The sequence below is a fragment of the Ovis aries genome, chromosome 9 (assembly GCF_016772045.2).
Source record: "Ovis aries strain OAR_USU_Benz2616 breed Rambouillet chromosome 9, ARS-UI_Ramb_v3.0, whole genome shotgun sequence".
NCBI lineage: Eukaryota > Metazoa > Chordata > Mammalia > Artiodactyla > Bovidae > Ovis > Ovis aries.
In genome coordinates, this window is record NC_056062.1 from 31464598 (window position 1) to 31478659 (window position 14062).

A 14062-nucleotide genomic window follows, 5' to 3' on the forward strand; every position below is an offset into this window, starting at 1 on the left:
CTTAAAAAGCCTTGTTCCAACATGGATTGGATTTCCTCTGAGCCACAGAGAAAGAATAAACAAACAGAAATCTTTTCAAAGAGAAGAAAATAATTGCCAAGCTGTACACATTTAATTGTAGCACAATGACACAAGTTAATTTGCATCAAGTTAAAAAAAACATATTTTAGTGATTAAAAAAAAAAACCTGGGAAACCACTCAAAGTTTCCCTCTGAAGAAAGTATTCTACCCAAGTCTAAACTGTGCAAACACACCCTGTGATTACCACCAGTTGGGAACCATGGAAAGTCCTTAATACCAAAGCATGAGAAGGTATTTTAGCTTTACACACCTCCTAATTGTTCCAGGCTATTTGACAAATTCAAAAAGGCCAGTTTACAGAAAGCATAGTACATATGGTGTTTGCCTTAATTGCCATCTATTCTTTCAGATATTTGAACTCAAACTCACTATGCCTGTGAGAAGTGGCAGAAACAGTTCAGGAGCAGACAAGTTACTATTCACCTTTGAGTAGATGTATCTTTTGCTTCTCAAGTCCATTATACAGTTGATTTTACCAAACCATTGTCTCTTATAAGTACAATTCATCTGAATGACTTTACCAATTTAAAAAAATTAATATAATTTCAGGACCCCAAAAATCTGCCCTAATTTATAGTCTGTTTCAAGGAGAAAACATCTGCATATGACTTTGCTCTATTCTGTTAAATTTTGTCTCATGATTATAATGGCTAATCCTTTGTAAAAACAAATAAAGATCCTAGTTCTCAATTCCTATAGGTAAATACAGGAGCACTGCATCATGGATCCTGTTTCTTGTTATAAATAATAAAAGATATTAACCTACAAAGCCTTAGACTCATCTGATTTTACCAAACTGTTTTCATAATTAAGCTCAGGTATTATCATTCTTATTTACTCAGTTATATAAACTATTCTACCTTTGGGCTTTATTTGGCCATCCTTGATCTGACATGAATGAAAAAAAGAAATTGTTCTGGTGATTCACATAAAACTCTGACTTGTTAAACGAACTTTTTGATTTGTCTAACATTGAATTTTTTTTTTTTTTACTATGTCCTTTTTTTTCCCTCACTTTGTGATAAAATAAAATAATACACTTTTAGGACTTAAAGACTTTATCTTTTATAAAAGAAGATTCTGAGGACTGAAAGTTTAAATGAATTATCCGAGGTTACACTCTTAATTAGTGGAACAGTCAAAGTCAGGATTTAGGTCTTAGGATTCTCAGTCTAGGATTCTTTCTACATATCTGCATGCTAAACTACACTTCTTATTCCTAACGACTCCAGTTTTCCATTACATAAAAACCCTCAAAGACTGACCACATTCAACAACAGGATTATTATATAGAGAAAAAATGTTTTCTTATATACTTAAATGCTTTTATCTCTACTTATGAAATAATTGTCACGCTGAAAACTTGATTATGGCAGAAGTAAATATCACACAAGATGGTCTAAAAGCTTGCTACATTTGATTAGGGCTGCAGTAGTGATCAATGAGGTATCAGTACTTTCAATAAAGAAGAAAAATCATTTTCTTACACACAAGTTCCCAGTTAGCATATTCTAGAGGCTAGAATGTGAAAACCTGGGCATTATTTGGGAGGGGATGGAACAGTCGAGAGAATGGACAGCTCATTCCTGAATCATATCCTCCTCTCCCATGCAAATGGTGACTGCAGTCAATGAAGAACTTCTATTTGTAGTTATCCTTTGCCTAATAAACTTCCACACCCTAGGGGAAATTACAGTGTCTGTTTCAAGCATCTTATCCCTCCTCTTGGCTAAACTCTCCCTCTTACATGATTACTGAATGAAGGGCCAAGTATCTTCTGAAGAAACATTCATAACCAGAGATTTTCTAAGAGACTCTACTGTCTGCATCCTATGCTTTTTATTCTTTTTCTTCTTTTTTTTCTAATGAAAGAAAGAATAAGTAGGGCCCAACTTGTTCTTTGCAGTGTGGTTTCATAAAATTGGCCTTTCTCTAACAATCTGAGCTGTTCATTCATCTTATAAAAATGCCTCGTGTTCGGCAGCTGTTTTGTTTTGCTGAGCTTTGGAATTGGGGGCATGGTATTTACACTGTGTCCTATTATAAGCTAACTGGACTCACACCCTGGAAACAGTTATTGCTTAATGAAAATGATATGCTATAACCAAGATAGTATTAATATATGACAAGAAGACCTCCCTTGCAGTAAAATGTGTCTGTACTAATAAAAGCATATGCAGATTTAAACCTATTGCTCTGTTTTTTCTCACGGGCAATTATCTGTAACTTTTCTTTATATGTTTTATCCAAATCTGAGAGAGAAGCATGTGATGATTTTTGAAAACATTCCCTAGTTTGGTAAAATGTACAGTCCTAGGATTTTAGTGGCAGACAGAGCTGGGGAAGATTTGAGCTATGACAGTAAGCTGCTGTATCAACTTGTAAAAATTCCTTAATTTCTCTAAAGCTCAACTATCTCATTTTATAAATGGAATAAATATACATACATGATGGTATCCTTATGAGATTTCAAGACAATTTCAAGTGCCTAGTTCAATATCAGAGAAAGAGTAGATGTTCAGTATGATATCATAGCAAATGCCCTGAGTTCAAAGCTTTGCTCCATCACTTTCATGTCTAAGACTTTGCTCTTGTAAATTGGGCATAATAGTAATAGTTATTCAAGAAGTTTTAATTTTTTATAAGAATTAAATAAGATGACATACATATGGCATGTAGAATAAAATCTAGTACCTAGTAAGTACTCAATTCATTCATTAATTTAATACTTATTGAGTACCTACTACAAACCAAGAACTTCCCTGGTGGCTGAGTGGTAAAGATCTCACATGTCAATGCAGGTAGCATAGGTTTGATCTCTGGGTCAGGAAGATCCCCTGGAGAAGGACATGGCAACCCACTCCACTATTCTTGCCTTGGAAATTCCATGGACAGAGGAGCCTAGCAGTCTACAGTGCATGGAGTCACTAATAGTTGGATGCGACTTAGCAACTGAGCATGCACACATGCACTACAAGCCAAACGCTGAAGAACTAATGATTCACCAGTGAAATAAACGATAAAAAATAGTCATCTTCATGAGTTTATTAATAAATTCCAAGAAAGAAATATGATAAACAATTAAAATTTCTATTATGTAAAACAGTGAAAAATGCTAAGTATATTTTCAAAGACTGGGGAAACGGAAGCAGAGTTGAAATTTTAGATAAAGTAGTTAGGAAGGCCTCACTAAAAAAAAGACATTTGGATACAGATCTAAGTGTTAACAGTTATTACTATTACTATTATTTTATTTCCTCCCTTCCATACTTAGTAGTCTGAGATACAATTCAATAAGCAGGGCAAGAAAACATATATATATAAACCAGGGACTAGTCAGGACAACAGAAAGCACTCAAGTTGGAAGGCATTGAATTCAGGGATTTAGGTGCTTACAAAGCTGTTGAAAATATGATGAAGCAAAATAAAGTGAAACTACTGTGTTCTTTTTAAAAACTAGGTTATTAAACACATTGCTGGAAACCACTTTCAATGATATCAGTTACCTATGACACCAAGATGGTAATTCTCAAGGGAACTCACTAAAGCCACAGGCAAAACCTCAAATTTGTCTACAACCAAATCTCATGCATCTGTCTATTCCTGGAGGAGGAGTTTTATTAATTTCTATTCATTTTCTGCCTCCAAATCTTCACGAAATTAAAAGACACTTACTCATTAAAGGAATTTAAATGAGAAGATTAAAGTCAATCAGTTCAGTTCAGTTCGGTCTCTCAGTCGTATCCAACTCTTTGCGACCCCATAATCGCAGTACACCAGGTCTCCCTGTCCACCAACAACTCTCGGAGTTCACTAAAACTCATGTCCATCGAGTCGGTGATGCCATCCAGCCATCTCATTCTCTGTTGTCCCCTTCTCCTCCTGCACCCAATCCCTCCCAGCATCACAGTCTTTTCCAATGAGTCAACTCTTCCCATGAGGGGACCAATGTATTGGAGTTTCAGCTTCAGCATCAAGTCCTTTCAAAGAACACCCAGGACTGATCTCCTTTAGAATGGACTGGTTGGATCTCCTTGCAGTCCAAGGGACTCTTGAGAGTCTTCTCCAATACCACAGTTCAAAAGCATCAATTCTTCAGCACTCAGCTTTCTTTACAGTCCAACTCTCACATCCATACATGACCACTGGAAAAAATATACCCTTGACTAGACAGACCTTTGTTGGCAAAGTAATGTCTCTGCTTTTGAATATGCTATCTAGGTTGATCATAACTTCCCTTCCAAGGAGTAAGCGTCTTTTAATTTCATGGCTGCAATCACCATCTGCAGTGATATTGGAGCCCCCAAAAAGAAAGTCTGACACTGTTTCCACTGTTTCCCCGTAAATTTCCCACAAAGTGATGGGACCAGATGCCATGATCATTTTCTAAATGTTGAGCTTTAAGCCAACTTTTTCACTCTCCTCTTTCACTTTCATCAAGAGGCTTTTTAGTTCCTCTTCACTTTCTGCCATAAGGGTGGTATCATCTGCATATCTGAGGTTATTGATATTTCTCCCAGCAGTCTTGATTCCAGCTTGTGCTTTTTCCAGCCCAGCGTTTCTCATGATGTACTCTGCATGTAAGTTAAATAAACAGGGTGACAACATACAGACTTGACGTACTCCTTTTCCTATTTGGAACCAGTCTATTGTCCCATGTCCAGTTCTAACTGTTGTTTCCTGACCTGCATATAGGTTTCTCAAGAGGCAGGTCAGGTGGTCTGGTATTCCCATCTCTCAGAATTTCCCATAGTTTATTGTGATCCACACAGTCAAGGCTTTGACATAGTCCATAAAGCAGAAATAGATGTTTTTCTGGAACTCTCTTGCTTTTTCCATGATCCAGCGGATGTTGGCAATTTGATCTCTGGTTCCTCTGCCTTTTCTGAAACTAGCTTGAACATCTGGAAGTTCACAGTTCACATGTTGCTGAAGCCTGGCTTGGAGAATTTTGAACATTACTTTACTAGCATGTGAGATGAGTGCAATTGTGCGGTAGTTTGAGCATTCTTTTGCATTGCCTTCTTTGAGATTGGGATGAAAACTGACCTTTTCCAGTCCTCTGGCCACTGCTGAGTTTTCCAAATGTGCTGGCATATTGAGTGCAGCACTTTCACAGCATCATCTTTCAGGATTTGAAACAGCTCCACTGGAATTCCATCACCTCCACTAGCTTTGTTGGTAGTGATGCTTTCGAAGGCCCACTTGACTTCACATTCCAGGATGTCTGGCTCTAGGTGAGTGATCACACCATCGTGATTATCTGGGTCGTGAAGATCTTTTTTGTACAGTTCTTCTGTGTATTCTTGCCACCTTTTCTTAATATCTTCTGCTTCTGTTTGGTCCATACCATTTCTGTCCTTTATTGAGCCCAACTTTGCATGAAATGTCCCCTTGATATCTCTAACTTTCTTGAAGAGATCTCTAGTCTTTCCCATTCTGTTCTTTTCCTCTATTTCTTTGCATTGATGGCTGAAGAAGACTTTCTTATCTCTTCTTGCTATTCTTTGGAACTCTGCATTCAGATGCTTATATCTTTCCTTTTCTCCTTTGCTTTTCACTTCTCTTCTTTTCACAGCTATTTGTAAGGCCTCCTCAGACAGCCAGTTTGATTTTTTGCATTTCTTTTCCATGAGGATGGTCTTGATCCCTATCTCCTGTACAATGTCACGAACCTCCGTCCATAGTTCATCAGGCACTCTATCTATCAGATCTAGGCCCTTAAATCTATTTCTCACTTCCACTGTATAATCATAAGGGATTTGATTTAGGTCATACCTGAATGGGCTAGTGGTTTTCCCTACTTTCTTCAATTTAAGTCTGAATTTGGCAATAAGGAGTTCATAATCTGAGCCACAATCAGCTCCCGGTCTTGTTTTTGCTGACTGTATAGAGCTTCTCCATCTTTGGCTGCAAAGAACATAATCAATCTGATTTCAGTGTTGACCATCTGGTGACGTCCATGTGTAGAGTCTTCTCTTGTGTTGTTGGAAGAGGGTGTTTGCTATGACCAGTGTGTTCTCTTGGCAAAACTCTATTAGGCTTTGCCTTGCTTCATTCCTTATTCCAAGGACAAATTTGCTGTTACCCCAGGTGTTTCTTCACTTCCTACTTTTGCATTCCAGTCCCCTCTAGTGAAAACAACATCTTTCTGGGGTGTTAGTTCTAAAAGGTCTTGTAGGTCTTCATAGAACCGTTCAACTTCAGCTTCTTCAGCGTTACTGGTTGTGGCATAGACTTGGATTACTGTGATATTAAATGGTTTAATGGCACTGGATTCTGGCAAAAGTAGATTGTAGGTTTCCAGTCAGCATTACAAAGCCTGGCTTAGAATGGAGTCTAGGTAGGTATCTATCAAAAAGAAAGAAGAAATAAGAGTTTTTAAAAAAACAGGAGAAAGCAGAGACAGGATACCTATTATATCCAAAGTCACATGCCAAATAAATCCCAAAGCTGTGTTTTATTCCTAGTTAGTATGTTTCTAGAACCTGCCTTCTTCACCACTGTGCTTTTATTTACCTATGATCTTTATTCCTGGGGAAAAGATGAAAGAATGAAGTTAATCATGTAGTGATATAGAGAATAATATAACTGACTTAATTTTTTCTTGACAAAGCAAGAGACATTATGGGGAGGGGTGCCCAGGCAGAGAGCAGGAGGGTAAGGGAACCCAGAAGAACTGTTCTGCCACATGGCTCGCAATCTCAGGTTTTATGGAGAAGGGTTAGTTTCTGGGTTGTCTCTGGCCGACTGACCTGACTCAGAGGCCTTGGTGGCGATGAATGAATAGCTCAGCCAAGATGGATTCCAGTGAGGAGTAACATAACTGGCTTTACTTGTAACTGACTTTGTTGGAAAGGAGTTAAGGAAATAGCAGTTTTAAAGGAATAAGAGCTAGTTTTGAGGGCTACTGGAAAAGAGGCAGAATTCAGTCAATATTTCTAAGGAGAAGCATGAAGAAACCCACAGCACCACCCCACCTCACTATTTCCATAAATATTTTAAACAATTCTTATTTTCAGGCAAGGCCCCCTTTCCAGAGTAAGATCTACAGAGAATTAAAATAGCAGATTGAGAAGGAATCTTAAAAATCAATTCACCTCAGATGGGGAAATGAGACCATTTAGACCATCAGGGAGATTGTTTCAGGTTCACACACAGGCCGACTTGGAGTCGAAAATGTCCTTCTAGACCGTATTTTAGTCTGTAGTTTTAATTATTTAAATATCTATGAATTTTTGCGTGGGCCTGGTGGTTAAAACAGTAAAGTAGAAATGGTGTTTGCTATTTTTGGCTCATCTGCAAACTTTCTGGCAGCTATGTCATGTCTCATTCACTTCATCCAAGATTTCCAGAAACTCCATGTTACCATATGTGGAATAGGAGTCTCATTAATCCTCGTTCAAAATATTAGAAGGACTGAACTGTGAGTTAACTTGTACACAGTATTAATATTTTGAGATTTTTGGATAAAATCCACCATATAAGCTAAGAAAAGGGAACTATCTTCCTTTTCTGGATCAAAAATCAATATCCTGAAGAACAGCAAACTTTAAATTCAATAAAGAAAGTAAATATTCCTCTTTGAAATCTGACAGTCAAAATTGGAACAATTTCAATATCCATGAAATTTCAAAAGTAATCATAAAATGAGCTTGCCTCCAAAATCTTTCTGTGTAAAAGTAGAAGCATTTTAAAATTACTTTTGGGACTTTTCTGTCCTGAGGAAACAGCTGGTCACACTCTCCACTCAACGGTGTATTCCCACGTCATCTTTGGAAAACTAAATACTGTAATTTACTTCAGCCATAATGTATTAATATTTATTATTTGAAGAAGGAAAAATAACCACTGATTTTTTTTCTTCTGTGAGAAGCACTGCATTCCTGAAGATTTATGGGAATCTATTTGTATTGTCTTGTTTACTAATCTTTATCAATCTCTAGTGACTGAATATTTTACTCTGTTAGAGAAAACTCCACATTGTTCATTGCATTTGATAATTAAATATTTCATTTTGTGTTAGAGAACACCACTTATCTCATCCTCAATAGAAATAAATACTCATTTATTTTCCTTTCTTTCCTATTCAGAGGCCAATCAAAACAAATGATTTTATACAACATGAAGTTTAGCAAATGCCCACACTAAAAAGCACAGTAAAGTTCTTAATTAACTAGTCTGTTACCCTCACCAGGTTGCATCATCAGAAATATTAAAAGAACTAAAATGATGTAATTTTAACAATCTGTTACTGAAAAATTGAAAAGAGAAATATTTTTGCTGTCAAGTACAAATGGCATTTGCTAACCTCTTCCAAAACAACTCAGAGAATTCAGCTTATTACAATTATATCTGTCCATAAAATATACATGAATCATCTGATGAAGATATCTACAGCTTATCGAGCTCCTTGGTTCTCAGCATCTTGCTATCTAGGTTCTGCTATACTACTGAAACTGATTCTGACAGTCATCAATAGCCCCGTGGACACTAATATCGCCTTGAAATGAACTTTTTCCTTGGTATTTCTTAGAACTCTCTCCTAATACGTCTTCTCAATTTCTATATTTTCCTTGAGTGATTTCAGATGTTCTTTTGACTTCAATCACATCTAGGTTGCTGAACGAGTTTTTATAGTCCAGATAGACTTCTGGATATCAAGCTTTACATTCACTTTCATATTATATATCTCTGCTTAGATATCTGATCAAAATCTTATGCTCAATATTTCTAAAACTGAACTCATATTCTCATCCTCCACAAACTGCATTGCCATTTGTGTTCTGAATTTTAATGAATTGATCCATCAGTGTTTTAGTTGCTTAAGCCATAACCCTTATAAGTCTTCATTATGACTCTTTCTTCTTTCCCCAACACCTACAACTAGTTAGTTGCCAAGTTCTCATGTTCCACTTTTTAAATACTTTAAAAATCTATTCATGATTAATACTACCCCTATTGTTTAGACCACAATTATCTTTTGCTTGGATTAATATAAAGGAATCCCAACTGGACTTTCTGTATTCAATCTTATCTTTCTCCAACTCATTCTTTATACTGATTCCCAGGTGGCACTAGTGGTAAAGAACTGGAGACTTAAGAGATCGGGCTTCAATCCCTGGTTTGGGAAGATCCCCTGGAGGAGGACATGGCAACCCACTCCAGTATTCTTGCCTGGAAAATCTCATGGACAGAGGAGCCTGGAGGGCCACACTCCATAGGGTCACAAAGAGTTGGACACTATTAAAGCGACTTAACATGCACACAAAATTATAATATGGGCATGTCATTTCCTTCTCTTGCTCTTTACTCTCTAAATGTTAGGAGGCATCCTTAATGCCTCATTTCTCTTTCTCTTCCAAGCCCAAGTCCCATCAATTCAACAATTTGAATGATAGCAAATATGACCGTTTCTCTCTATTCCCAAGTCTGAGTTAAATGTCCACACTGGATACTTTTAGAGCCACTGGATATCCCCCTACTAAAGATGGCAATGATCACACTTTTTGGTAAATGTCTCCTCGCTTTTCTGTGACCTCTGCTGCTGCCAGTACTGCTAAGTCACTTCAATTGTGTCCGACTCTGCGACCCCAGAGACAGCAGCCCACCAGGCTCCCCCGTCCCTGGGATTCTTCAGGCAAGAACACTGGATTTGGTTGCCATTTCCTTCTCCAATGCATGAAAGTGAAAAGTGAAAGTGAAGTCACTCACTTGTGTCCAACTCTTAGCCACCCCATGGTCTGCAGCCTACCAGGCTCCTCCATCCATGGGATTTTCCAGGCAAGAGTACTGGAGTGGGGTGCCATTGCCTTCTCCATCTGTGACCTCTAACTCACTCTAAACTCTTTAAGGCTTAAGACCTTATCCTGTTCACTCTTACATTTCCAGCATCTAGCTCTTTGATAAAAATATAATAGGAGATTATTAATAGGTGACTGAAAAAAAGAAAGAAAAAGAGGAAGGAAGGGGAGGAAAGATGACAACTAGAAAAGTCACATTGTTTATTTTTTCAGAAAGACAAGCCATGTTACTTCATCTCAAAATTCTCAAGGAAACAATTATTTCAAAATGAGTAGCTACAAAGCTGAGCAAAGATGTACTGAATATATGAAAGACACCCCACAGTAGGAAGGGAAAAAAGAAGACACAATTGTTAAAAAAAGAAAAGAAAAATCCATCTTCATGGCCTCCGTCTCACTGGACTTGCCCTTTCCCTGTGCCAACAGATACTATTACCCTGAGTTGTACTAGACATTTCCAGCCCAGACAGAAAAGTATTTTAAATGTTGCCTGTGCCGTAAGAAAAAGAAAAAGACTACCCCTCCAAAATAAAATCATGAGAATTAAAAACAAAACTAAACTTTAACGAAGCCAATAATATCTATTGATATAAAACTTCTGTTCTGAGCCTTGACTTTATTTCTTTATTTTTAAAGGTTAGCTGGTCTAAATCATGATGTTTCAATTGTAAAAAAGGCACTCAGTTCTTGATTTTAGCACTCAAATAAGCAGGGGGAACCTTCAAAGAAACTGAGATGAAGCTGGTTAATTGAGTGAGGTTTTTTTTTTTAACCATGTTCATCATACTACCCCCAACTTAACGCTACCTCCTTGGGGGACTGACTGAACAATAACTGCAGAGTAATGTGATGCTGCTCGGTTCCCACGAATGAAAAAACATGATTTATGTGTGTGTGTTTTTTTAATATGGTAAGTAAGGAAAAGAAAAAGAAATCTGAGATCTGATTGCAAAGCAATGCTCATGATCTTTAATGTCTTCCTTTCCCTGCTACAGTCTTATCCCAGGGCAGGAGGACCAGATGTGAAGTGATTCACAAGCAATATGAGGTGACAGTTCTTCCTTGTCTTGAAATTCTAAACACATTTCAAAGACACATTTTCAAGTGAGCCAAACCCATTTGAAACCACCCTCCTTAAAAATGACATCTTTTGTTCTTTTTTTGCCCCTGCTTTGACTCCATATACCTCAAACTGAGATCTCTGTATATTTGAAAGTGAAATTACTTTTTTTTTTTAAGTAATTTTGCAATTAATGAGAAAAAAAGGAGTTACTTTGACTCTGGAAAAGGTCAACTTGATTTACTCCAATATTTTCTATCCCATGTACTTGGATTTCTCTATAGTGTCTCTCAACACACATTTCATGATGGTGTTCCAAATGAGCATTCAGTAACCCTTTTTAAAAATTACTTTCATTTTTCTGACCATATAGTTTATGCAGAATATTAAAGAAATACCCAAATAAAAAATGACTCATAATGCCACTGGCAATAAATAACTTCATTTTTGGATATTTTCTTCATGTTTTAATATAGCTAAGGTCAAGAAGTTCCCTATAGAGTTTTCACTCTTACAATTTTACTCAGAGTAATTTACATATCAAAAATATCATAAAAACAATTTTTATTGCTAATGTTGGATTTCATGTAGTTTTCATTGTTTTCAATACTATAAATTTTACAGTCATAATTATCTTTATATTTTCTAAGCACAGAGTCAAAGCTAAATTACTGTATCCAATAACATTTATTGCATATATTTTGAGGCCTGTTTGATTTTTTTTGGCCTGTTTGACTCTTGTTTGATTCCCATTTCTAAATAACATTTAAAAAGATGGTAAAAGTTGACTTTCTTGTATGTATTTAAGAACGATTCCTTCACTATAATTTTAAGGAAATCAGCATTATTTACTTTACCTTTCAAGTTTAATGAGCACAATGGAATGTCCTTATTATTCTACTTGGCATTTTTTATTAATAAGACTGCTGAAATTTGACAGTGTTCAGCACATCCATACCCAGACACATACATTCATATTCCTCAGTGTCTAGTTGCATGTGCACACAGATGTGTCCTTATATGGTCATTTTATTTATCTTTGGGGTCTTCCTTATATTTCTATGACCATAATCAGAGTGTCTAACTTCACTGAGAGGTCCACCCTGTGTTTGAGGTCAGCCTCAGATGGTCCAGAAAAATGCTTCGCCCAAAATCAAGTTTCTTGACACCATTCAATAGAACCACATAGACTAAACTTCTCTGTTCTCAGGTATGAGCTGGCATGAATGCTGAATTTGTCCTGAAAATCTAGCCCTGTGTTTTCTGGACCCACTGAAGGGGGAAGCTTGAGTTTATTAAGTACTTATTCCCCAAGGAGGTGGCAGCTGATGCCAAGAGGGAGGATGAGATCACTTTGATTTCCTATGTGGCCTTTGGGATCAGCTCAGTCTGTTCCTTTGAGGGGCAACAGAATAAGGGCCTGGAGCATCCTGAAATACTTTATTTTTTAACCATATGTCTCTGTGTCTCTGTGTTTATTACTGAGTATGAGATCAGAAGACCATATGGACTGACTTGGGGATGATATTTTAAGAAATTATTAAATGATTCATTGTAAGTGCAATGGATAAACACAAAGACATGACAAATGGGATCATTAATAATTTGATAATGTTTTGGATGCAGTTACCGTTAACAGTATACACTGATGTCTCACAGAAGAAGCAAAATGTGTTTTAAGATAGCAAGAGACATGGGATTGGCAAATAAACAAATGACAACAACCAAACCCCCACAGCTTTCAACAGATTCCCCCCTAAGATCTGATTGTCCCAATTCAATTCCATTAGACTAGAGAGAATAATTACGACCATTGGCATCTCATGCCAGTGCTAGCCTAACACCTCTTTCTCACAATAGTAACACCTCATAGCCCAGTGTTTGCAAGGTCTAACCTGTTCCAGCTGCAGGAACCCTGCTGGACCTCCCCCTCAAGAAAAGATTTTTGCTTCCTTCCACCTGAGATGAAAACACAATAGCAGTTCTTCCCCAAAAAACACTTTGGAGCTCTGTATTCTCAATTGTTCTCTGATCTTCACCCTGACCTACCAAACCATTCTCAACAGTGAATTGATAGTAAATGGTAAATATCAATGGCAAATACCTATCACCTATTTCTATTATGTAAGAATAATAGCTTTCACCATATGCAATGCACTGAGCAATATGGTAAGCATATTTTGAAAAGTGTAAATATACTTTCACAAACTATAGACTACACTCTATTATTATTACAATTATTATTACTATTTTTTAATTGTAATAATAATAGAATGTAGTCTGTAGGTTATGAGAATATTATTATTACTAGCTACCATTTATCACATGCCTACATTGTTACAGACACCATGTTGAATGTGTTATAATATTTATATTCTCAACAACTCTATGTGATAGGTATCAACCCTGAATACTCATTGGAAGGACTGATATTGAAATTGAAGCTCCAACACCTTGGCCACCTGATGCAAAGAGCCAACTCATTAGAAGAGTCCCTGATGCTGGGAAAGACTGAGGGCAAAAGGAGAAGGGGCAGCAGAGGATTAGGCAGTCTGGCTTCTGAACCTTCATCCTTAACTACCATGCACTACCTAGATCAACCGCCTTCCACCCCAATGCTCTTTCCATGTCCATTTCTTCACCAGGGGTAGCTGGAGCCACCTCACACCAGTTTGCAAAAACCAACTGTTAAAATATAAGGAAATTTGTAAACAGGTGACCAAACATAGTCAGTATTAAGAATTAAATTTTAGGGAGAGGGGTTCATGTTTGGGATCTCAGGTACACCCATGGTGGATTCATGTCAATGTATGGCAACAACAATACAGTATTGTAAAGTAAAATAAAGTAAAAATAAAAATTAAAAAAAAAAGAAATAAATAAAATAAATAAATAAATAAATAAATAATTTTAAAAATTTAAATTTTAGAAATCTGTAATCAAATTAACTATATTAAAAAGAAAGGTAAATTCTTTTGTACCTTTGCGACTCATTTTGGTTTTAATACTAACAATATTAGTGGTAATAACATTAATAATAAAATTAATAAATAATACTAATACCATTAACAATATTACCACTGCTAATACTATATAATTTACTGTACATAGTATCTT

The 14062-nt window shown here is 36.6% G+C and overlaps 1 long non-coding RNA gene across 1 annotated transcript in view; it reads right to left on the reverse strand.

The window, feature by feature from the left end:
* Positions 1-3111: 3111 nt before the first annotated feature.
* Positions 3112-14062, reverse strand: part of LOC132657164 (uncharacterized) — a 61227-nt gene continuing 50276 nt past the window's right edge. Inside the window, exon 3 of the long non-coding RNA XR_009594938.1 lies at positions 3112-6433. This is a non-coding gene — a long non-coding RNA (uncharacterized LOC132657164). The remainder of the gene's footprint in view (positions 6434-14062) is intronic.